Raw genomic sequence first — 25,596 nt, forward strand, 5'->3', positions numbered from 1 at the left:
CAACTGTCTAAACACGTCATGTCTTTTGTAATTTTCTTGAATTTTTTATACAAGTTAAAGAATTTCAGTGGTCCCAATTTCTTTACAATACTTACTACTGTATAACATGCAAAAACGTTTACAATGTTATTATGCTATTATGTTGTTGTTCACCATTTATTGTTACTGCTCTACATATTGTATTTGTTAATGTAATAATTTTCCATGTTCTGTGCGTACTCCTTTCATTATGCTGATGTTTATTTCTTTCCCGATTCCATACTAATGTTACCGTATTTCCCCATTTACACTATACCTTCTCGAAAGCCTGTAAAGTACATGTAAATAAATAAATAAATATTTAGAATGTTTGCAGATGACTGTATAGTATATAGGGTCATCAACAGCGAATCTGACCAACAAGCACTACAACACGATTTGGATTTGATTGCCACATGGTGTGAAAAATGGAAAATGTCACTGAATGAGAAAAAGAGTGTCCACGTCACCTTTACCGGGAAGAGCTCATACGAGAGCAATCGTAACACTATAAATAATGCTGCTCTTGAACAAGTGTCAGAATATCAATACTTAGGTGTATTTTCTTCTGCTGATCTAAGGTGGAACAGACACGTTACTCATGTTAGGAACAAGGCTGTCGGAGCATTAGATTTTTTGAAACGTAACTTTAGTAGCTTGCCACAGAAACGTAGGGAGCAACTGTATTTCACACATGTGCGCAGTACACTGGAGTATGCGTGTGTTTGCTGGGATCCATATGCTACGGAACTTGTAGATAAACTAGAAAAAAGTGCAGAACAGGGCAGTTCGGTTTGTCCTTGGCAATTATGACAAGATGCTTAGCATGACAGAAAGCAAAAAAGCATTAAATTGGCATCTTTTTGAACACCGTCGCCGAAATCTCAGATTAAAATTTCTTCATAACATATACCACTCTAATACGGGGATAGCCAGGTAATTGTATTTTCAGCCGCCCACATATGTTTCTAAAAGGCGAGATCACAAATTAAAAATATGAGATTCCTTTTGACCCTCTATTGCATGAATTATGAAAGTCATTTTTTCAGCTTTCATTATTGATTGAATGAACAAACACGACTGTAATAATAAAGATAAAGCTTTGTGCCAAATATGGCACACCATGAAGATGGCTGAGCGCTCTTGCTGCCATGGGCGTTGCTATACGTTTCAATATGTGCTATACAGATTGCTTAACGACATTTCAGTTGCTGTGTAACTCATGCTGTTCTTGCGTGTCACACATGAACAGACATCTTCAGCTTTGGAACAATGCATACTGCACAGTAAAATAGGCATTGCAAAGCAATTTTCAACAATGCAAGATTGGTTGCCATTCACCTTGGAAATAACCTTTATTTAAAGAAAATTCCCTGGCGAGACAATATTCAAAAGCACAGTGAACAAAGCAAAGGAGTAACATAATGGCACATGGTTATTTGTCACTGCATGTGTATCTGTCATGCTCAACATAGACAAATCATGTACTTTTCACTACTGCAGTATGCAGCATACTATGATTAGCCACATGTGAGCACACGCAATGTGTTGTGTTGAAGTGCACGGCCTATTTACTTTCATGAAAAGAAAAATAAAACATGTTACACCAGCACATGTCTCCGCCTCATTTGCCAGCGAATGCGCCGGCGCACACTTCGCAGGTAGGCAATGCGCAAATTTCTGGGCAGCCGAAACACACCAACTATGGATTCACGCACCGCACGGCCTCTTTGAAACAAAGCTCGAGAAGGCTGTACAGGGTGCGCCTGCGGTGGCACCTGTACTTGAAGCGGCACTTGTGCCTGGGCTGGCTCCTGTGCGCTTTCGTCATGTGCACCGTCGTCATCTGGGTCGTCTGGCAGAGGCACGCCTGCTGCAAGGCAGAGGTTATGCAGCGCTGCACAAGCTGCAACAATAGTGGCTGCTTTCTGAGGCGAGTAGTGGAGCACCCGATACCTCTGCAGGCATCGGAAGCAGCTCTTGACGACTCCTATGCTCCGCTCAACGGCATTTCGCATTGATGCGTGTGCCTCATTATAGCGCCCCTCTGCCGTGAGGCGATTTGGGTGACCAGGCACAGGAGTCATGATCCATGGCTCTAGCGGGCACCCAGAGTCCCCTGTAAAGTGTTGCATGTCAGTGAACGAACGTGGATACATTAAGGCACAATGCAAGAACACAGTCTACGCCCCCCGCAGGGGCGTCTGCGTCAGCAGGCGTTTGGTGTGTTGCGACACCACGTACCCGAGCACACGAGGGTCGGACCCTCCCGCGTGTAGCCGTGCGCGGCTTAGCCGTGTCTGGGGAAAGGGGGATCCTGGGGGTTGAGCTGATGCTGGGTGTTTGGACCATTAAGGCCCCCCGGCGGAGGCAACACACCCCTTTGGCCTCTGCTTCGCATAGACGGCACCCCCGGACTGACCCACCCGGGGGAAATCGGTAGTTGCCTTTTCCTGTCTCTCTCTCCCTACAACCTTCGTCTTTTTCTTACTTTCCACCTTTCCTGTCTCCTTCTCATTTCTTTATTACTTCCGACCTTCCTGGCAGCAAGGGTTAACCTTGTGTGAGTAGCCAACCTTGGTTATGCCATATGGGGTTATAGTGGCAACGTACAGCTGGCGTTTGCAGGCCCTGTTTTTCAGGCCCTGCAGCGTCCCCTTGTTGGACTCCATGGTGGGTGGCTGGCGTTGCTGCCGAAAACTACACGTCCACACATGGCTACTTCCTTCCCTCCACTACTTGATCGCCCTCAGAAAAGAGGGCGCACCGATGAAGTCTTCCAATTTTTTGGCCGCCAAAAAGAATCCTTCCCGCGCTTCCATGTTATCCATTCTGCAAAACCAGATAAACCAGTAAGAACTATCTCACCCTTCCTTGTGTCGAAGTCATTGACTGAAGCCTTTGGTCCTGGATATAAGGCGTCGAGGATGGCAAGCGGGGATCTCCTCTTGGAGCTACACGATCAAAAACAATATGAAAAATTGTCAACACTAGTGTCATTTGGGGAAACCCAAATAATTATAACCCCGCACCGCACGATGAACACCACCCGTGGTGTTGTCTCTGACGATGACTTGATGGAGCTCACTGAGGCTGAACTCTTGGAGGGCTTCAGTGACCAGAATGTAATAAATGTTAAACGAATTAAGATGAGGCGAGATGGAAAAGAGATCAAGACGAAACACCTGATACTCACCTTCGGCTCAAGTGTCCTTCCCGAGTCTATCGAAGCCGGTTATATCAAACTTCGTGTTCGGCCATACGTTCCCAATCCTCTCAGATGCTTTAAGTGCCAACGTTTCGGCCACAGTTCACAGAACTGTCGAGGCCGGCTGACTTGTGCCAAGTGCAGTGACAAAGAACATTCTTCCGAAACGTGCCAGAACACTCCACATTGTGTTAACTGTGATGGCGAGCACGCCGCGTACTCGCGGTCGTGCCCTGCCTGGAAAAAAGAAAAGGAAATCGTTACAATCAAAGTCAAAGAAAACATAACTTTCAAGGAGGCACGGAGGCGGGTATCATACCTGCCCAAGAAAACCTTTGCCGATGTGGCGCGTCAGGGGGCAGCGTCACAACGGCCTCCGGCGGCTGTCCGGCTCACAAGCAGTGAGTCGCCAGTCACGCCATCTGCCCCCACGGTGGTTGCAGCTAGCGCTGCTCCGCCAACAGAGCAGACGGAGCCATAGACCCCGAAGGTGGGCGCAGCCGAGGCTGCCCCAACCTCCGAGGCCCCCTCCAGCGCTGGCAGCGGCTAGCGCAGCCAAATCCCTCTGGGAGCCCCATCGACCTCCGGGCTGGTGGGCGCAGGGGTCTTGCCCTCCAAGGCGGGACTCCCTCTGAAAACTTCCCGCTCGCAAGAGCACGTGTCCGGCGCCTCACAAGAGGCAATGGACACCACACCTATCCTCAAGGCGCACCAGGCGCCTAAGGAGCGTCGAGAATCACTCGAACGCTTCAAAAAGAACAAAACACCTATTACAGGGCCTCGAAAGGGCTCTGTAATATAAGGCATCTTTCCGTTTCCGTAAAGACAGCACCAATTTACCTTAAAGATGGATACACAAATCATTCAATGGAACATCAGAGGTCTCCTTAGAAACCTTGATGATTTGCAAGAACTCATCCACAAACATAATCCAAAAGTGCTGTGTTTACAGGAAACACACTTAAAATCTAAACACACAAACTTTCTCCGTACGTATGTTACGTTTCGCAAAGATCGCGATGATGCCGTCGCATCATCGGGTGGTGTCGCGATTCTTACTCATAGAAGTATTGCGTGTCAACCTCTACAGCTACAAACGCCCCTTGAAGCAGTGGCGGTTCGAGTTGTCCTACTAAACAAACTCATCACCATTTGCTCCATTTACATACCCCCGCATTACCAACTGAACAAACATGAATTTCACTCCCTGATCGATCAATTGCCAGAACCTTATGCTCTTCTTGGCGATTTCAATGCGCACAGCTCCCTGTGGGGCGACTCTCGTATAGATGCGCGAGATCGCCTTGTTGAGCAGTTCCTTTTTTCTTCTGGAGCGTGCCTTCTCAATAAGAAAGAACCCACATATTACTCTCTTGCAAACCGATCCTTTTCGTCAATAGATCTTAGTATAGTCTCCCCGTCTGTACTGCCTGAACTTGAATGGGAAGTTACCGACAACCCTTACGGTAGCGACCACTTCCCTATACTGCTAAGATCATATAAAGTAAACGAATATATACCATACGCTCCTAGGTGGAAGATTGAGACAGCTGATTGGGAGAAATTTCGATCTCTAACTAGTATCTCATGGGCTGACCTGTCTTCGTTAGGAATTGACGCTGCAGTCGAGTTTTTTACAGCATTCATATTAGATGTCGCATTTAAATGCATATCAGAAGTAAAAGGCTTGGCCTGCAAACGACGTGTCCCATGGTGGAACGACGATTGTAGGATCGCTCGTAAAAAACAGAACAGGGCGTGGGGGTTGCTACGCGCTTCTCCCACTGCAGAGAATCTAGTCAACTTTAAAAAAGTAAAATCCGAAGGCAGGCGAACCCGCCGACAGGCCAGACGAGAAAGTTGGCAAAAGTTTCTATCGAGTATTAACTCGTTCAGAGATGAGGCGAAAGCCTGGAACAGGGTCAATAGGATAAGAGGGCGACAAGCACATGCACTCCCTTTGGTAAACACAGAAGGCGATACCCTACAAGATCAGGCGGACTCACTTGGGGAGCACTTTGAGAGCGTGTCAAGTGCCAACCATTACTCGCAATCCTTTATCAAATATAAACAAATAGAAGAATGTAAGCCACTCATGAGAAAATGTCAACAGAATGAACCATACAACTGTCCTTTTAGCATTGCCGAGTTGAGAGCTGCCTTGAGTGCATGCAAGAGCTCTGCACCGGGATCTGACAGGATCATGTATGAAATGATCAAAAACTTACATAAAGACACCCAAGTTACACTAGTCACACTTTTCAACACCATTTGGGCTGCGGGATACCTCCCGACTGCATGGAAAGAAGCTATAGTGATCCCGGTTTTGAAACAAGGCAAAGATCCTTCCTCAGTGGCAAGTTACCGCCCGATAGCCCTGACAAGTTGCCTTTGTAAGGTATTTGAAAAAATGATCAATCGCCGTCTCGTGCATCTCCTAGAGTCCAGGAAAATGCTTGACCCATTTCAGTGTGGTTTTCGGGAAGGGCGATCTACAACCGATCATCTTGTGCGCATCGAAGCGAGCATTCGCGATGCATTCGTGCACAAGCAATCTTTCTTATCTGTATTTCTGGATATGGAAAAAGCGTACGACACAACCTGGCGGTACGGAATCCTGCGCGATCTTTCCGCGATAGGTATCCGCGGCAATATGTTAAATATTATAGAGAGCTACCTAGAGAATCGTACATTTCGAGTGAAAATAGGTCCTGCACTGTCGCGTACATTCATACAGGAAACTGGGGTACCCCAGGGTGGCGTACTCAGCTGCACGCTCTTTGTCGTCAAAATGAACACGCTTCGTGCATCTTTACCACCAGCTATTTTCTACTCCGTCTACGTAGACGATATACAGATAGGATTCAAATCCTGCAATCTCACTGTTTGCGAGAGACAGGTACAGCATGGTTTGAACAAGGTGTCACAGTGGGCAGAGAAAAACGGATTTAAAATCAATCCTCAAAAGAGTTCTTGTGTGCTGTTCACAAGGAAGAGAGGCCTAGTTCCGGATCCTTGCTTACAAATGTGTGGACAACAGATACCAGTAAACAAAGAGCACAAATTTCTAGGTGTCATACTTGACTACAAACTCACTTTCGTCCCCCACATTAAACATCTTAAAGAAAAGTGTCTAAAAACAATGAACATAATCAAACTTCTATCCCAGACTACGTGGGGTAGTGACAGAAAGTGCTTAATGAACCTCTATAAAAGCCTCATTCGATCACGACTAGACTATGGTGCCGTGATTTATCACTCTGCCGCCCCAAGTGCGCTAAAAATGCTAGACCCTATTCACCATCTAGGTATCCGCTTAGCCACGGGCGCTTTTAGGACAAGTCCCATTGAAAGTCTGTATGTAGAATCAAATGAGTGGTCACTCCATTTTCAAAGAACATACATCAGCCAAAGTTATTTCCTAAAAGTCCACTCTAACCCTCAACATCCATGTTTCATTACCGTTAACGATATGACATATGCTACACTCTTTCATAATCGTCCCTCAGTAAGACAGCCTTTCTCGCTACGTGTGAGGGAGCTTAGTGATCAAATGCATGTCCCACTCCTCGAGCTCTGCCTAATGCCTCCAGCCAAGCTGCTACCTCCTTGGGAGTGGCAGCTGATACAATGCGACACATCTTTCGTTCAAGTTACAAAGCACGCTTCAGACATTGAAATCCAAATGCATTTCCGGGAACTCCAACACAAACACTCCTGCACGGAGTTCTACACAGACGCATCGAAGTCGCACGACGGGGTGTCCTATGCAGCCGTCGGTCCATGCTTCTCGGAATGCGGCGTACTGCATCGGGAAACTAGTATCTTTACGGCTGAAGCCTACGCAATATTAGCGACCGTGAAGCATATAAGGAAATCAAAACTCAAAAGATCAGTTATATATACAGACTCCCTAAGTGTTGTAAAGTCTTTGATATCGTTCTGTAAGCACAAAAATCCTGTTATAATTGAACTCTATTCCGTGTTATGTAAGGCATATGTATCTAACCAGCATGTGATTGTTTGCTGGCTGCCTGGCCATAGGGGCATCCAGGGTAACGTTCTAGTGGACCAGATGGCCACATCAATTTCATTGAATGCAGTTAATCCTACTGCTTCAGTCCCTGTCACAGACCTGAAGCCTCTGTTAAGAAGGAAACTACGAAACCACTGGCAACGCATGTGGGATGAAGAAATAAATAATAAACTGCATGTAATAAAGCCACAATTAGGTTTCTGGCCTCCTGTAACAAAATCCCCCCGGACAGATGTCCTCTTCTGCCGTCTAAGAATAGGACACACTTTTGGAACACATAACTTTTTACTCACGGGAAACAAGCCTCCAACCTGTGGTAGATGCGGGGAGAGGCTGACAGTCCTCCACGTTCTACTGGAGTGTCGGGAAGCCGAATCTGAAAGAAGGAAACATTTTCTCCTAGCATACCGGCAGCACATCCCCCTTCATCCTGTTATGTTACTTGGCCCAGAACCACTCTTTGACACCAATGCAGTCTTCATCATCATCATCATCATCAGCCTAGTTACGCCCACTGCAGGGCAAAGGCCTCTCCCATACTTCTCCAACTGCCCCGGTCATGTACTAATTGTGGCCATGTTGTCCCTGCAAACGTCTTAATGTCATCTGCCCACCTAACTTTCTGCCGCCCCCTGCTACGCTTCCCTTCTCTTGGAATCCAGTCCGTAGCTCTTAGTGACCATCGGTTATCTTCCCTCCTCATTACATGTCCGGCCCATGCCCATTTCTTTTTCTTGATTTCAACTAAGATGTCGTTTACCCGCGTTTGTTGCCTCACCCAATCTGCTCTTTTCTTATCCCTTAACGTTACACCCATCATTCTTCTTTCCATAGCTCGTTGCGTCGTTCTCAATTTCAGCAGAACCCTTTTCGTAAGCCTCCAGGTTTCTGCCCCATATGTGAGTACTGGTAACACACAGCTGTTGTACACTTTCCTTTTGAGGGATAGTGGCAACCTACCGTTCATCATTTGAGAATGCCTGCCAAACGCACCCCAACCCATTCTTATTCTTCTGGTTATTTCAGTCTCATGATCCGGATCCGTGGTCACTACCTGCCCTAAGTAGATGTATTCCCTTACCACTTCCAGTGTTTCGCTACCTATCGTAAACTGCTGTTCTCTTCCGAGACTGTTAAACAGTACTTTAGTTTTCTGCAGATTAATTTTCAGACCCACCCTTCTGCTTTGCCTCTCCAGGTCAGTGAGCATGCATTGCAATTGGTCTCCTGAGTTACTAAGCAAGGCAATATCATCAGCGAATCGCAAGTTGCTAAGGTATTCTCCATCAACTTTTATCCCCAATTCTTCCCACTCCAGGCCTCTGAATACCTCCTGTAAACATGCTGTGAATAGCATTGGAGATATCGTATCTCCCTGTCTGACGCCTTTCTTTATAGGGATTTTGTTGCTTTCTTTGTGGAGGACTACGGTGGCTGTGGAGCCGCTATAGATATCTTCCAGTATTTTTACATATGGCTCATCTACACCCTGATTCCGTAATGCCTCCATGACTGCTGAGGTTTCGACTGAATCAAACGCTTTCTCGTAATCAATGAAAGCTATATATAAGGGTTGGTTATATTCTGCACATTTCTCTATCACTTGATTGATAGTGTGAATATGGTCTATTGTTGAGTAGCCTTTACGGAATCCTGCCTGGTCCTTTGGTTGACAGAAGTCTAAGGTGTTCCTGATTCTATTTGCGATTACCTTAGTAAATACTTTGTAGGCAACGGACAGTAAGCTGATCGGTCTATAATTTTTCAAGTCTTTGGCGTCCCCTTTCTTATGGATTAGGATTATGTTAGCGTTCTTCCAAGATTCCGGTACGCTCGAGGTTATGAGGCATTGCGTATACAGGGTGGCCAGTTTCTCTAGAACAATCTGACCACCATCCATCAACAAATCTGCTGTTACCTGATCCTCCCCAGCTGCCTTCCCCCTTTGCATAGCTCCTAAGGCTTTCTTTACTTCTTCTGGCGTTACCTGTGGGATTTCGAATTCCTCTAGGCTATTCTCTCTTCCACTATCGTCGTGGGTACCACTGGTACTGTATAAATTTCTATAGAACTCCTCAGCCACTTGAACTATCTCGTCCATATTAGTAACGATATTGCCGGCTTTGTTTCTTAACGCACACATCTGATTCTTGCCTATTCCTAGTTTCTTCTTCACTGTTTTTAGGCTTCCTCCTTTCCTGAGAGCCTGTTCAATTCTATCCATATTATAGTTCCTGATGTCCGCTGTCTTACGCTTGTTGATTAACTTAGAAAGTTCTGCCAGTTCTATTCTAGCTGTAGGATTAGAGGCTTTCATACATTGGCGTTTCTTGATCAGATCTTTCGTCTCCTGCGATAGCTTACTGGTTTCCTGTCTAACGGCGTTACCACCGACTTCTATTGCGCACTCCTTGATGATGCCCATGAGATTGTCGTTCATTGCTTCAACACTAAGGTCCTCTTCCTGAGTTAAAGCCGAATACCTGTTCTGTAGTTTGATCCGGAATTCCTCTAGTTTCCCTCTTACCGCTAACTCATTGATTGGCTTCTTGTGTACCAGTTTCTTTCGTTCCCTCCTCAAGTCTAGGCTAATTCGAGTTCTTACCATCCTGTGGTCACTGCAGCGTACCTTGCCGAGCACGTCTACATCTTGAATGATGCCAGGGTTCGCGCAGAGTATGAAGTCGATTTCATTTCTAGTCTCACCATTCGGGCTCCTCCACGTCCACTTTCGACTAACCCGCTTGCGGAAAAAGGTATTCATTATCCGCATATTATTCTGTTCTGCAAACTCTACTAATAATTCTCCTCTGCTATTCCTAGAGCCTATGCCATATTCCCCCACTGACTTGTCTCCAGCCTGCTTCTTGCCTACCCTGGCATTGAAGTCGCCCATCAGTATAGTGTATTTTGTTTTGACTTTACCCATCGCCGATTCTACGTCTTCATAAAAGCTTTCGACTTCCTGGTCATCATGACTAGATGTAGGAGCGTAGACCTGTACAACCTTCATTTTGTACCTCTTATTAAGTTTCACAACAAGACATGCCACCCTCTCGTTAATGCTATAGAATTCCTGTATGTTACCAGCTATTTCCTTATTAATCAGGAATCCGACTCCTAGTTCTCGTCTCTCCGCTAAGCCCCGGTAACACAGTACATGCCCGCTTTTTAGCACTGTATATGCTTCTTTTGTCCTCCTAACCTCACTGAGCCCTATTATATCCCATTTACTACCCTCTAATTCATCCAATAACACTGCTAGACTCGCCTCACTAGATAGCGTTCTAACGTTAAACGTTGCCAGGTTCAGATTCCAATGGCGGCCTGACCTCCTATATGCAGTCTTAAGTTACCTGAAAGATGTTGTATTGCATGTTGTTAGCCCGACATGTTCGTAGCGTCTCCTCTCTTCAGAGGATGGCGCTGTGATAGTTCTCTCGTATAGCACGTGCCTCTAGGCCCTTGTGTTTCAAGGGCTCCGGCGAGGCAACAGTGCTCCAGCTATTTTTACCATCTCATATATTTTCAATTCTATGTCATTCTTTTACGATGGATTTTAATGTTCATAGTATTCGTCATTAGTCACCGCCATAATTTTATGTCACGTAGATTTTATGCACTTTACAGCAACTATTTTTAGGCCACTTTACAGCCAAGTCACATCTCCATAATACATCGTCAACATCACCACTTGTCATGGCGCTCTTTGGCCACACCTGGCCCTTGCGCCATTAAACACCACATATCATCATCAGTCTACGCCAGGGCCCTTTTACAACAGCAGCGGGTCTTGGATTTATTGTTGCAATATCTATCAAACATTGACCTTCCCAGAAAGTTGTAAAGAAAGTTCGACTCATTTTAAAGAAAAGCCCAATTTCACCTGTTGTCTTGGCTGCAAATCTCATTCTCGGGTTAAGTTGGACATGTAATATTTATATCATACTCGTGGTTTTCTGCTCCGTTCATCCCATTTGCCCCTCCCTAAATGTACATCCTCCACTAAAACTAATTAGCTCTTCTCTCTTCAGAAGTGTTATCTTATAAAACACTTCTAAGGTCTACTCTCGAATATGCTGCCAGTATCTGGAATCCTTACTCTACCTTTCGTACCTCTTCTCGTGAAGGTACCTGTACTCGAGCTACCCGTTTGATCCTTTCTAATCACTCCAGCACCACATGTCGCTGCAACAAAAAAATCGCAGACATTGTGACACAAAGAAAAATAGCGCAACTTGCACTATTCTACAATATATACTACACCGATCACTAACGTCGATGCCGAAAGTTTCACGCACACGCTTATTCCTTCGTTCCAAGGACAGTGACCAAGAACCAGCTACCCGAGTCCATTGTCACCAACCCTTTTCCATCATACTTGAAAACTGCCATTTCGACGTGTTCTGTAGAATTACACCCCTGCATGTAACGCTCCACGTGGCATTCAGTGTATTGAAATTAATAAGTAAATAAACAGAATAACGTGTCAGCTGTTGTGTACATGCTGGTAAAGATATCTGCCTTCTAAGAGAGACATGTTTCTCTCGATAGTCGCTGCAGGTTCATTAGGTACTGCTGCATTCACAACACATTTCTAGTAAATCACGCTTTCTTAAAGCTTGCTAGGATGCAAAACTATTTGACTGTGTATGTTTTACATGTGGAAGAAGCACTGCTACTTTAGGTGCACTTACCAAGCAAGACTTCTCCATGAAGTAACAGGCCACGAGTGAGGCGGCGGCGAAATGCAGAATGCCTCCAAACGAAAGAATCGTGGCACGATCCCGGAAACTGTGGGTCAATTGCCAGGATATTCAGCTTTGCATCACACACCTCGTAAGGGAAAGCAAAGAGAAGGTGTCAATGCCACTGCAACAAATATCTGGCACAAACTTTTGCTTACAACACTACTTGCCAATCAGTTACTGTTCAGTCAGCCAACACAATTACAGAAAGGGAGATATCAACATACGCAGTAGGCAGTTGAACTAATCATCAGCATGATAACAATGTCATCTTAACCTACAAATGCAATGTTGGCATGTGTACATGTGCTCATGTATGGCGTGCGGTCACAACACAATGTGCAAAATAATTCCTTTGGTTTCTTCCGTCCATATTGTACAAGATTCTGCTAGAGAGTGCCACCTGTGTGTTTTTTTTTCCAGACAAAGTGCCTATTACAAGCGAAAGAACGCGGAACTGGCAGCATGTGCCGTATTAACAGCTAGAGCAAATGGGTGTCCACACATTCTCATTCTCCCTCACACCATTTTCATTGACGGGATGCTCCTTTTCACGTTCACAGTCTGTTGGCCACAATGCTTTAGTTTTACGTCGAATAAGAATCACAAGGGCTCGTCTTCTGTTAGGATCGCTCGCAGACGAAGACTCCCTTCACTGCTACGGCGTCTATTCCGGTTTAAGTCGCGCGTAATGTGTTTACACTGTAGCATCGAAAAGGCTATTCAACTGCGATTGGAGAGCACTGAAAAAGTGCGGCCGTGTTCTATGCAAAGATCAAAGCCGTCATTACACATACAACACAAACGCTACTTTCTCTAATAGGAACGCAAGTATTACCGGCAATTGATGAAAAATAACGAAACGAAGTTTTTTACAACGTGCACTCGCGCAAACACATATCGAAAATATTTGTCAATGAACAATACTCACGACCATGCAGTTGAGGGCGTAATACCCTTTACGGCTCCAGTAGGATTCCGTTTCGCCGGGGCCGAGCTTCTTAGGGCGAACGATGGCTATCAGACTCCCGTCCACACATCCTAGAACTCCTGGAATTTTTCCACGGCTAAGAAAGCCTTCCTTGACGGCGGCTTTCTGTTGCGCCGTGGATGGGAATCTAGCCCATCCTTTTTCCTTGCCCACAACCGTAATGGCCTTGGCGACGGCTGTGATGATCCGGCTGACCGAAGGCTGCGACAGTGCAATCGCTTCTTCATTCCCGACGCACTGCTGAAAGCTCCCGGTGGCAAAAAACCGCAGCGCGCACAGCACTTTCATCGTAGTGTCGACACCACGAAATCTTTGAGGTCCGAGATGTCCTTCCAGCTCATCGCAAAGACGTCGCACTATGTCTTTGGAGAGCCTAAAATGCCTCCGAAACTCTTCTTCGGCCATGCCGAACGCGTCGCGTCGTTGCCTCTCGTCGCGTCGTTGTCTTTCGGCACTCGCCAGCAACACAACCAAAGGAGCCGCCATTGCCGTCTCTGTCTCGTCTCGTCTAGGTGCCGGCTCGTCAGCTGGCGCGAGGTTAGCCGGCAGCCACGGTTGCCCTAGCAACCCTCGACATCATGCTCGCCCGCGCGCGCGACCCTCGAGCGAACCACTTCTCCGCGGTTCCTCTCCTAGCACGGAACCGGTTCCTTTCCAGAAGATTGGCAACCTATGTGACGTCATCAAAATTTGTCGTCCCGCCCACCAGGGATGACGACAACGAAGCGCCGACCACTGGCAACAGCCAAAAGGAACCGGTTCCCAAAGGAACCGCTACAGAATACGGCCCCAGGGAACGGACGGCAAAGCGGGATTTATTGGGTGAATACAGTTGTTACAGTACTATTTTAAGTCTTGGTCTTGACTTACAAATGTGATGGTTTCAAAATTGTGTTGTCTCTGGTGGCTGGGCTTGTATAGAAGTGGGATTTTCCATCCGTTATGATGGCACCTGGGTCCTTAGGTGAGTCTGGGTTAAGTTGGCTGGGTCTTCTCTGAGGAGGGTCTGGAATGGAAGAACTAGGCAGAAATAATTAATAAATTGAGAAGCATATTAGGAAAGATAGAGAAGAGGAAGAGAAATACGTAATGAATGTGTTTTTTTTCCTTAAATATATATATAAGGCTTAACAGTGTCGTCGGGAGGGGAAACCCCACCTCGTTTGGCCAGTGGCCCTTTGAAAAGTAGTCAAGCCTTTTTTTTTATTCATCGAGTGTGAGATGGACGTTGCTACTTTTAATGGAATAGGAATGGGTGGCGGGGTCAGCCCGAGGCGCAACGCAGACGGACTCCCCAGGTGACCCCGTCTGCCACTCCAGGTTTAAAGCTACCTCCATTCTTTTTTTTTTATGTTTGTCGTTCGAAGGCGAGGACATGCGAAGGTCATTGGTATATCCATGCTGGGTGACGTTTCTGCCATACGTAAACGTAAGAGCGTCCTCGGCGACAGCACCGTGTCTTCAGAACGTCCGAGTTTCTTGTTGCATTTTCTGGTATTCTTCTAGGTGCATGAGGAGCGGAGGCTGGAGAGTCCGTGTGCTTAGCTCGAGGGAGCATAGCGTGGAGATGGTGGCCGTTTGGATGGTGGCGGTAGGCATGCCTCCGTTCCGTTGGTGTCAGAGTGCGTGTTGAGTGCACTAGTTCGTAGAGATAGTTCGGGGTTACAGACGGTGGCCGCTGGGGCGGTGCCGGTTAGCATGCATCTGTCCCCTTGATGTCAGAGTCGAATTGAGTGCACCAGTCTGTTGAGGTAGTTGGGGGTTTTCAACTGCACGTAGTGCTGTAGCAGAATCAGCCTGATAATGAATAAACGTCAATATCCGCTGACTGTCAAGATGTTTGGTCATTGTAGAAGTTCTGGTCATGAGAAGATTTTCTGGTTTGTTTCCGACTTCTTCCTTGTTGTTCTTGCGTTTTTGTCGTTTATATTCTCTTTTTTTTAGAATGGAGGTAGCGGTAAGTAAACGTCCATCGCACATGCGAAAGAATGTTTGTTTTTCTATGGTACAAGGTGTTCGTTCGTGTGTTTTATAATTTCTTCATCTATCTTTAAGAGCTCGGATTTTTTATTATTTCTGGTTTTGATATGACAATATTAGGATAAGGTTTGTGGAGTTCTTTACAATAGTTTTCTGTCTTGTTGCAGTCTGTTAGATAGCGATGGAGGGAAGTGGCTTCATTACCACATTTGCATTTGCAGTTGTCAGTTATTTTCAATTTATTAAGATAGAAAGGAAATCTTCAATGCTCTGTTAGTGCCTGTGATAAGTAATAATTTGCGAGAAAATATGGTGGTATTAGATTTATGTTTTTTATCCAGTCGTGGAGAACTGTTTTGTCTAGATCGTTTTGCCATATTTCGTTCCAGGTATTATAAGTTTGTTTCCTTAATTTTGACCTAATGAAGGATTTGGTGATGGGTAAATGAATAATCTCACCTGTTGTGTACGCTTGCTTAGCTAGCTCATCTGCCAGTTCATTGCCTAAAATTGCAGAATGTCCTTTGACGTGATTTATTCTAATATAATGTTTGTCCAAATTAGCTTTCATTAGTGTTTTTATTACCTTTATGAAAGGGTTGCAGTTTGTAGGGTTTTTTATCCCTGTTAGGCAGGATTGACTGTCTGTATTTATCTGTATTCGTTCTTTATGTTGCCACGGTAATGTGTATTCTAAGGCCTTTATTATTGCTAATGCTTCAGCTTCAAAGTTGGAACAGTGACTTGGGAGTGAATATACCCCGCAGGGGCGTCTGCGTCAGCAGGCGTTTGGTGTGTTGCGACACCACGGACCCGAGCAAACGAGGGTTGGACCCTCCCGCGTGTAGCCGTGCGCGGCTTAGCCGTGTCCGGGGAAAAGGGGATCCTGGGGGTTGAGCCAATGCCGGGTGTTTGGACCTTTACGGCCCCTCGGCGGCGGCAACACACCCCTTTGGCCTCGGCTTCACGTAGACGGCACCCCCGGACTGACCCACCCGGGGGAAATCGGTAGTTGCCTTTTCCTGTCTCTCTCTTCTTCTAATCTTCGTCTTTCTCTCACTTTTTATCTTTCCTGTCTTCTCCTAGCTTCCACTTACTTCCAATTTTTCCAGGCAGCAAGGGTTAACCTTGTGTGAATAGCCAACCTAGGTTATTTCGTATTTGGTTATAGTGGTAACGTACTGCTGGCGTTTGCAGGCCGTGTTTTACGGATCCTGCAGCGTCCCCTTGTAGGACTCCACGGTGGGTGGCTGGCGTTACGGCCGAAATTACAATCTCTTATGGCTTCTTCTTTCCCCCCATTACCTGATCGCTCCCTCAAGAGGGGGCGCACCGATGATGTCTTTGAATTTTTTGCCCGCCAAAAAGAAACTTTTCCTCGTTTCCATGTAGTGCACTCTGAAACAACAGGCAAACCCGTGCGAACAATCTCTCCATTCCTCGTGTCCAAGTCTCTTACCCAAGTTTTTGGTACAGGTTATAAAGCATCCAGGATGGCAAGCGGCGATCTCCTCTTATGAAAATATGAAAATCTACTCAATCTAGTTTCATTTGGTGACGCCAAAGTAACAGTAACTCCTCATCGTACCATGAATACCACCCGTGGCGTAGTCTCCGATGATGATTTATTGGAGCTGACTGAGGCTGAGCTCTTGGAGGGCTTCAGCGAACAGAATGTCATAAATGTCAGAAGAATCAAGATGAGGCGAGACGGAAAAGAAATTGCGACCAAACACCTAATACTCACCTTCAACTCCAGTGTCCTGCCCGAGTCAATCGAGGCCGAGTACATCAAGCTTCGTATAAGACCGTATGTGCCGAATCCCTTGAGATGTTTCAAATGCCAACGTTTTGGCCACAGCTCGCAGAGCTGCCGAGGCCGCCAAACATGCGCCAAATGCAGTGCCCTTGAAAACGCCACTGAAGCATGTAAGAACTCTCTACACTGTGTAAACTGTGACGGGGACCACGCCGCGTACTCGCGGTCGTGCCCCTCCTGGAAGAAGGAAAAAGAAATTGTGACTACAAAAGTAAAAGAGAATATATCGTTCAAAGAGGCACGAAGGCGGGTAGCATACCTGCCAAAGAAAACCTTTGCCGATGTGGCGCGTCAGGGGGCAGCGTCACAACGGCCTCCGGCGGCTGTCCGACCCACAGTCAGTGAGTCGGCAGTCACGCCATCTGCCCCCACGGTGGTTGCAGCTAGCGCTGCTCCGCCAACCGAGCAGACGGAGCCATCGACCCCGAAGGTGGGCGCAGCCGAGGCTGCCCCAACCTCCGAGGCCCCCTCCAGCGCTGGCAACGGCCAGCGCAGCCAAATCCCTCAGGGAGCCCCATCGACGTCCGGGCTGGTGGGCGCAGGGGTCTTGCCCTCCAAGGCGGGACTACCCCTGAAAACCTCTCGCTCGCAAGAGCACGTGTCCGGAGCCTCACAAGAGGCAATGGACACTACACCTGTCCCCAAGGCGCACCAAGCGCCTAAGGAGCGTCGAGAATCGCTCGAACGCTTCAGAAAGAACAAAACACCTATTACAGGGCCTCGAAAGGGCTCTGTAACCTAAGGCATCTTTCCGTTTCCGTACACACAGCACTAATTTACATTAAATATGGATACACAAATCATACAATGGAACGTCAGAGGTCTCCTTAGAAACCTTGATGATGTACAAGAACTGATCCACCAACACAATCCAAATGTGCTGTGTTTACAGGAAACACACTTAAAATCTAAACACACAAACTTTCTCCGACAGTACATAACTTTTCGCAAAGATCGCGATGATGCTGTTGCATCATCGGGCGGTGTCGCCATTGTTATCCATAAGAGCATTGCGTGTCAACTTTTACAGCTACAAACGCCTCTCGAAGCAGTGGCGGTTCGAGCTGTTCTCCTAAACAAACTCATCACCATTAGCTCTCTTTACATACCCCCACATTACAAATTAACGAAACAAGAATTTCAATCCCATATAGATCAATTGCCAGAACCTTATGTTGTTCCCGGCGATTTCAATGCGCACAGCTCCTTGTGGGGCGACTCTCGTACAGACGCGCGAGGTCGTCTCGTTGAACAGTTCCTCTTTTCTTCAGGTGCGTGCTTACTGAATAAGAAGGAACCCACGTATTACTCCCTAGCAAACAGAACGCTTTCTTCAATAGATCTTAGCATAGTTTCCCCGTCCATACTGCCCGAACTCGAATGGGAAGTAACGAACAATCCTTACGGGAGCGACCACTTCCCTATACTGATAAGAACATCTAAAGAAAACGAATATCCTCCGCAAGCTCCTAGGTGGAAGATAGACACAGCCGACTGGGAGAAATTTCGAACTCTCACTAACATCTCATGGGCCGACATGTCTTCTTTAGAAATTGATGCTGCTGTGGAATATCTTACATCATTCATAATAGATGCCGCATCAAAATGCATATTCGAAGTGAGTGGTCTGGCATGCAAACGACGTGTGCCGTGGTGGAACAGCGAATGTAGGATCGCCCGTAAGAATCAGAACAAGGCGTGGGGGTTGCTACGCGCTTCTCCCACTGCAGAGAATCTTATGAACTTTAAAAAAATAAAGTCCCAAGGCAGGCGAACCCGCCGACAGGCCAGAAGAGAAAGCTGGCACAAGTTTTTATCAAGTATTAACTCGTTTAGGGATGAGGCCAAAGCCTGGAACAGAGTAAATAGGATTAGAGGGCGGCAAACACATTCACTCCCCCTGGTAAACACGCAGGGAGATACACTGGAAGACCAGGCAGACTCACTTGGGGAATATTTTGAGAGCGTGTCAAGTCCAACAAGTTACACACAATCCTTCCTCAAATACAAAGAAACAGAAGAACGTAAGCCATTAACAAGAACAGGTCGAGAGAATGAGCCTTACAACCGTCCCTTTAGCATTGCCGAGCTAAGAGCTGCCTTGATCACATGCAAGAGCTCTGCACCAGGACCTGACAGAATTATGTACGACATAATTAAGAACGTACACACTGATACACAAGTGACTTTACTTGCACTTTTTAACACTATTTTGGCTGCTGGATATCTTCCACTTGCATGGAGAGAAGCGATTGTGATTCCCATTCTGAAGCAAGGTAAAGATCCTTCGTTGGCGTCAAGTTACCGCCCGATAGCCCTCAGAAGTTGCATTTGCAAGCTGTTTGAGAAAATGATTAATCGGCGACTAATACATTTCCTGGAATTAAACCAAATGCTTGATCCCTTTCAGTGTGGCTTCAGGGAAGGGCGGTCCACAATTGATCACCTTGTGCGCATTGAAGGAAACATTCGCGACGCCTTTCTACATAAGCAATATTTCCTATCCGTGTTCCTCGATATGGAGAAGGCGTACGACACAACGTGGCGCTACGGAATCTTGAGAGACTTGTCGGGAATATGCATCCGTGGCAATATGCTCGCCCTAATAGAAAGTTATTTGTCCAACCGTACCTTCCGAGTAAAAGTCGGTAATGCACTGTCACGTCCTTTTACGCAGGAAACTGGTGTACCCCAGGGAGGTGTGCTCAGCTGCACTCTTTTTATTGTTAAGATGAACACACTACGTGCTTCACTGCCACCGGCCATTTTTATTCTGTATACGTCGACGATATACAAATAGGCTTTAAATCCTGCAACCTCGCAGTATGCGAGAGATAGCTACAGCAGGGCCTGAACAAGGTTTCCAAGTGGGCTGACGAAAACGGATTTAAGATCAACCCCCACAAAAGCTCTTGTGTTCTTTTTACTAGAAAGAGAGGCCTGGTTCCAGATCCTTGTGTTCAACTGTGTGGACATCAAATACCCATAAACAACGAACACAAATTTTTAGGTATTATACTAGACTCCAAGCTTACTTTTATACAGCACATTCAATATCTTAAAGAAAAATGTCTAAGGACAATGAACTTACTTAAAATTCTATCCCACTCAACATGGGGTAGCGACAGGAAGTGTCTGATGAATGTTTATAAGAGCCTAATTCGATCACGATTGGACTATGGTGCCGTCGTATATAACTGTGCCGCTCCGAGCGCACTAAAGATCCTAGATCCTATCCACCATCTAGGTATCCGCTTAGCCACTGGTGCTTTCAGAACAAGCCCGATTGAAAGCTTATACGCGGAATCAAATGAATGGTCGCTCCATCTACAGAGAAGTTACATCAGCCTTACATATTTCCTAAAAATACACTCCAATCATCGACATCCATGTTTTAACACTGTTAACGATATGACCTGCTCTACACTATTCCATAATCGTCCTTCTGTAATCAGAATCAGAATCAGAATTTATTGTTAGAATTTGGGTCATATTACAAGTATTTAGTATGCAGGAGGAGGTCCCATAGTCAAAGACTGTATCGGGACCTCCTGTACAAGAATAGTTATGATGAATGACATCTCAAACAACAGTAGCATATAATAAGGTATTACATAAGCAACAGGAAATGAACGTTAACAGAGCAAAATACAGAATTCATTACAAAGAATAACATAAAGAGTTGCATGTGAAGAAAATACCAGTAGTTTATTTACAAGAACAAAAACAAACAAGAAAGAAAAAAAAGAAAAAAAGAACGGACAAAAAAAAACGGTTACAGTAAATTTTCTTATTAGATTGTCATTAATAAATGCATTTTGAGTTCCCTTTTGAATTGGTGTAAAGATCTTGTATTTTTCATAATGAGAGGAAGAGTGTTCCATATTGATATGGAAGTGAATTCCACGGTTTGTTTACCGTAGTTAGTACGGATTCGTGGTAAAAGAAAATTGTTATTCAACGCGAATCTGGTGCTACTATTAGTTGTCAGGTTAGATGATGAAAATGTGATCGATGGTAGCTCATTATGTAGAAATCTGTAGAAAAAAATACATAGGTTGTATTTAGTGAGCCCAGAAATAGTAAGGATGTTATTCTCGTGTAGTAAGGAAGTGGCATTAGAAAAGCATGAACTATAGGTAATTATTCTGATGGCTCGGTTCTGAATTGTTTGTAAAGATGTAATATGAATATTATAGGTGTTTCCCCAACATATGATACCATAAGTAATGTGAGAGTGGACGAAAGAGTGGTAAAGTGAGAGCATTGTGGTACGTGTGAAGTAAGGGCGTGCTTTAATTAAGATGCGTATACCATAAGCTATTTTCTTTTTTATGTGAGCAATATGATTGTGATATTTCAGATTACAGTCAAGTAGAACGCCAAGGAAAGATGAACACGAACTGGGATGAAGGCAGTGGGGACCAAGACTGATAGGTGGAATGGAAGCTATGTTTCGCTGATGTGAAGAGAATACAACAAATTTAGTCTTAGTTGCATTAATAGATAGCATGTTTACATTACACCACCTTAGAATGTTTTCTAAGTCAGCATTTAGTTTATTAACGAGAGATGAGATATCTTTATCAAAAGTGAATATAGTGGTATCGTCAGCGTACAGAATGCATTTTGTCGAAGAAAGACAATTAGGTAAATCATTAATATAAACTAAAAACAGGAGTGGCCCAAGGATGGAGCCCTGAGGTACACCGATGTTAGTAGTTCGCTGTCGAGAATAAGCACTGGAAACAGAAACAACTTGAACCCGGTTATATAAGTAGCTTTTTAGTAGTGAAAGGGCAGGACCGCAAATGCCAATTGCTTCGAGCTTAGAAAACAGGATAAGATGGTTAATGCTATCAAATGCTTGCGTTAGATCGATGAAAACTGAGGCGGCGATAAATCCCTCGTCAATAAATTTTTTTAGTTGGTCCGTAAGATGAATAAGTGCCAGCTCTGTGGAATACCCATGGCGAAAACCGAACTGACATGCAGAGATGATATTAAATTTAGAAAGATATTTTGTTAGCCGTATTTCAATTAGTTTCTCAATAACTTTTCCAAAGAACGGCAGAATGGAAATAGGTCTGTAATTGTGCAGTAGTGAGTTGTCGCCTTTTTTAAAAACTGGGATAACTTTGCCACGCTTCAGTTCAGAGGGAAATAAACCTGTCCTGAATAATAATAAGAAAGCCTTTCTCGCTTCGAGTGAAGGAGCTTAGTGATGAGATACATGTCCCACTCCTCGAGCTTCGCCTAATGCATCCAACCAAGTTGTTACCGCCTTGGGAGTGGCAGGTCATAGAATGTGACATATCCTTTTTAGAAATAACAAAACACGCACCAGAGATCGAAATACGAACTCATTTCCTAGAACTCCAGCACAAGCACTCCTGCGCAGAGTTCTACACAGACGCTTCGAAGTCTAATGCCGGGGTGTCGTATGCTGCCGTCGGCCCATCCTTCTCAGAATCCGATGTACTACACCCGGAAACAAGTATATTTACGGCCGAGGCCTACGCATTACTGTCTGCCGTGAAGCATATAAGAAAATCAAAACTCCAAAAGTCAGCGATATACACAGACTCCCTAAGTGTCGTGAAGGGCCTGATGTCACTTTATACACACAAAAATCCAGTACTTAACGAACTATATTCCGTCTTGTGTAAAGCGTACAGATCTAACCAGCATATCATAATATGCTGGGTGCCTGGCCATAGGAGTATCGAGGGTAACGTTCTGGCGGACGAGATGGCCACGTCAATCGCATCGCAAGCTGTTAACCCTACCGCTGCGGTGCCTGTCGCAGATCTGAGACCTTTCTTGCGAAGGAGATTGCGAGACCACTGGCAACGCATGTGGGACGCGGAAACGGATAATAAGCTCCACCTGAAAAAACCACAGTTAGGATTCTGGCCCTCTACTGCAAAATTACGCCGAACAGATGCCCTATTCTGTCGTCTCAGAATAGGACACACGTTTGGCACCCATAATTTTCTACTCACCGGAAGTGAGCCTCCAACCTGTGGTAGATGCGGGGAGAGGCTGACCGTACTCCACGTCCTCCTGGAGTGTCGGGAAGCCGAATCTGAGAGAAAGAGACATTTTTCATTAGCATACCGACAGCACATTCCTCTTCATCCTGCAATGCTCCTTGGTCCAGAACCGCTTTTTAATACAGACACAGTGCTACGTTATCTTAGAGATGTGGTCTTACATGTTATTAGTCCCATGAATTCGTAGCGCCTCCTCTCTCGAGAGGATGCCACTGCGATAATTGTTTTGAATAGCACATGCCTCCAGGCCCTTGTGTTTCAAGGGCTCTAAGGAGGCAGTAGTGCTCTGGCATTTCTCATAATCTGATATATTTTACCTATCGTATCATTCTTTTTATATGCATCTAAATGTTCATAGTGCAAGTCATACGTCATCGCCATAATTTTATTACACAGATTTTACGCGCTTTAGAGCGTATATTTTAAGGCCCCTTTACAGCCACGACACACCAATTTCATAGTAATCATAGTTACACCGCACACCCACTACCACAGGCATGGCGCTCTTTGGCCATTCCTGCCCCTTGCGCCATGAAACCCCATACATCATCATCATCATGGGAGTGAATATTGTTGATGTATTACTTTATTTAGTCTGCCTAAGTGAATAAATGCGGAGCCGACTTTGTCGCCAGCTTTTGATCCATCTGTATAGATTTGATTTTTTATTTTAGTATCGGTGTTTCTTGTTGAACTAATTACGATTCTTTGTGCAGGGTGTATTGATCATTGCATTAACCAAATTCATGAACCAGGTGTGGGAGAAAGGAGAAATCCCCAAAACATGGAAACAGGCGGACGTAGTCTTTATTCCCAAGCCAGGCAAAGTACCCGGCTTGAACAACATGCGACCAATCTCCCTCACCTCGTGTGTAGGGAAATTGATGGAGCACGTTGTTCAAACGAGACTGACCAGGTACATGGAGGAGAATCATCTCTGGCCGCATGAAATGGTTGGATTCAGGCCAGGGCTCAGTACACAAGATGTCATGCTCAGACTTAAGCATGATATCCTAGACCGATACGACTCATCTGACACCAGGGCGATCCTAGGTCTCGACCTCACCAAGGCATTTGACAACGTTAGCCATAAGGCTATCTTGGTAGGCCTCGAAGAGGTAGGTGTGGGACACAGGGTATATGCCTACGTCAAAGACTTTCTGTCACAGAGGGAGGTGAATATAAGATTTCTGGATGTAAAATCCCCTCCCATAACACTTGGGAGCAAGGGAACCCCGCAAGGGTCAGTGCTCTCACCCTTCCTATTCAACATAGCGATGAGGGGTCTCCCGGTGGAACTCAATAAGATTAAATCGATTAAATTTAGCATGTACGCGGATGATATCAACATCTGGGTTAACAGTGGGAGTGACGCAGTCATCGAACTTGAACTACAGATAGCGGCGAATATGGTGGAAGAGTATGCGGCCAGCAGAGGCTTGGCGTGCTCGCCACAGAAATCGGAGCTGTTAATCATTGAGCCAAAACATCAAAGGAGACACGCTGGAAGTAGCAGACCCATCACTGTTTTCGTAAACGGAAATGAGGTTCCCAAGGTGGAGGAAATAAGAATTCTGGGCATGTATATCCAGAGAAATGGATGCAACCTCACGACAATCAAAAAGCTAGAAGGATACGCGGCGCAGGTCACGGGGATCTTTAGGAGAATTTCACTCAAAGGCAGGGGCCTCAAAGAGAACAGCCTCCTCAGACTCATGCAAGCCTTCATTACCAGCCGTATAGCGTATGCCACACCGTATCTTGTGTTTAGACGAGAAGAAAAGGATAAAATAGATGCGATCATTAGGAAGAGCGTTAAGAGAGCCCTAGGGCTCCCAGACTCGACCTCGACAGACCTCCTCCTCAAAATGGGGGTTCACAACACGCTAGTTGAACTCACTGAGGCAGTACGAGTGTCTCAGTTGGAAAGATTAGGCCAGTCTAAAACAGGGAGAAAAATCATGGAATGGGTAGGAATTCAATGTGACAGGGGTGCCCCGACTGACAAGAAAGACATTCCGTTGGACGTGCGTAAGCGCTTCAGAATCGCCCCCCTACCTAAAAATATGCATCCTATCTACAACAAAGAGAAGAGAGCTCACAGGGCTAAGGCTCTACTAAATAAACTTAAAGACACACCGGCGCATAACGTAGCGTACGTGGACGCCGCTTGCGGCAGAGACGGGGCTGCGGTTTCGACGGTGGTTGATGGCGACGGGTGCGTTAAGATAGCGTGCTCCACGCGCACGAGGGACGCCTGTACAGCCGAGGAGGTTGCAGTAGCGCTCGCTTGTGCGGGTACAAAAGCGGGAGTAATATTATGCGATAACAAATTAGCTATTCGAAATTTTAACAAAGGGAGAATCTCGGAAGAAGCCCTCCACATTCTACTCAAAAACCCTCCCAGGAGGGACATAACATTTATTTGGGTACCGGCCCATGAAGAAGTCCCAGGCAACGAAGCCGCTCACGAGCTCGCCCGAGCACTCTACCACCGGGCAACTCTAGAGCAGCCAGTTCGAGGGATAAAAGATAGCATGATCACGTACAGGGAAATTGTCGATCACTACAAAGCCGAAAGAAGAATCTTTTCGCCTCCGCATCGGTCTCTCTCTCTGGAGGACGCTCGCATTTCGCGACGCCTCCAGGGAAACAATTATACATCACCACATTGGATCTACTTAACACAGAGGAGGGACTATAACGACGCCCTCTGCAAAATTTGTAAGCAAAAAGGTAC

The 25,596-nt window shown here is 45.7% G+C and overlaps 1 long non-coding RNA gene across 2 annotated transcripts; it reads right to left on the bottom strand.

Moving 5' to 3' along the window:
- Positions 1-1,354: 1,354 nt before the first annotated feature.
- On the bottom strand, positions 1,355-13,140 carry LOC129381940 (uncharacterized). Of its 2 annotated transcripts, none has more exons than XR_011890686.1 (2): positions 11,960-13,140; positions 1,355-2,137 (listed from the first exon to the last, which is right to left on the bottom strand). It is a non-coding gene; the product is annotated as an uncharacterized lncRNA (long non-coding RNA). The 2 variants fall into 2 exon arrangements; XR_011890687.1 differs by lacking the exon at positions 11,960-13,140 and adding an exon at positions 11,379-11,439.
- Between the last annotated feature and the right edge of the window lie 12,456 nt (positions 13,141-25,596).

Source organism: Dermacentor andersoni, chromosome 10 (assembly GCF_023375885.2).
Source record: "Dermacentor andersoni chromosome 10, qqDerAnde1_hic_scaffold, whole genome shotgun sequence".
In the NCBI taxonomy this organism is placed as follows: Eukaryota; Metazoa; Arthropoda; class Arachnida; order Ixodida; family Ixodidae; genus Dermacentor; species Dermacentor andersoni.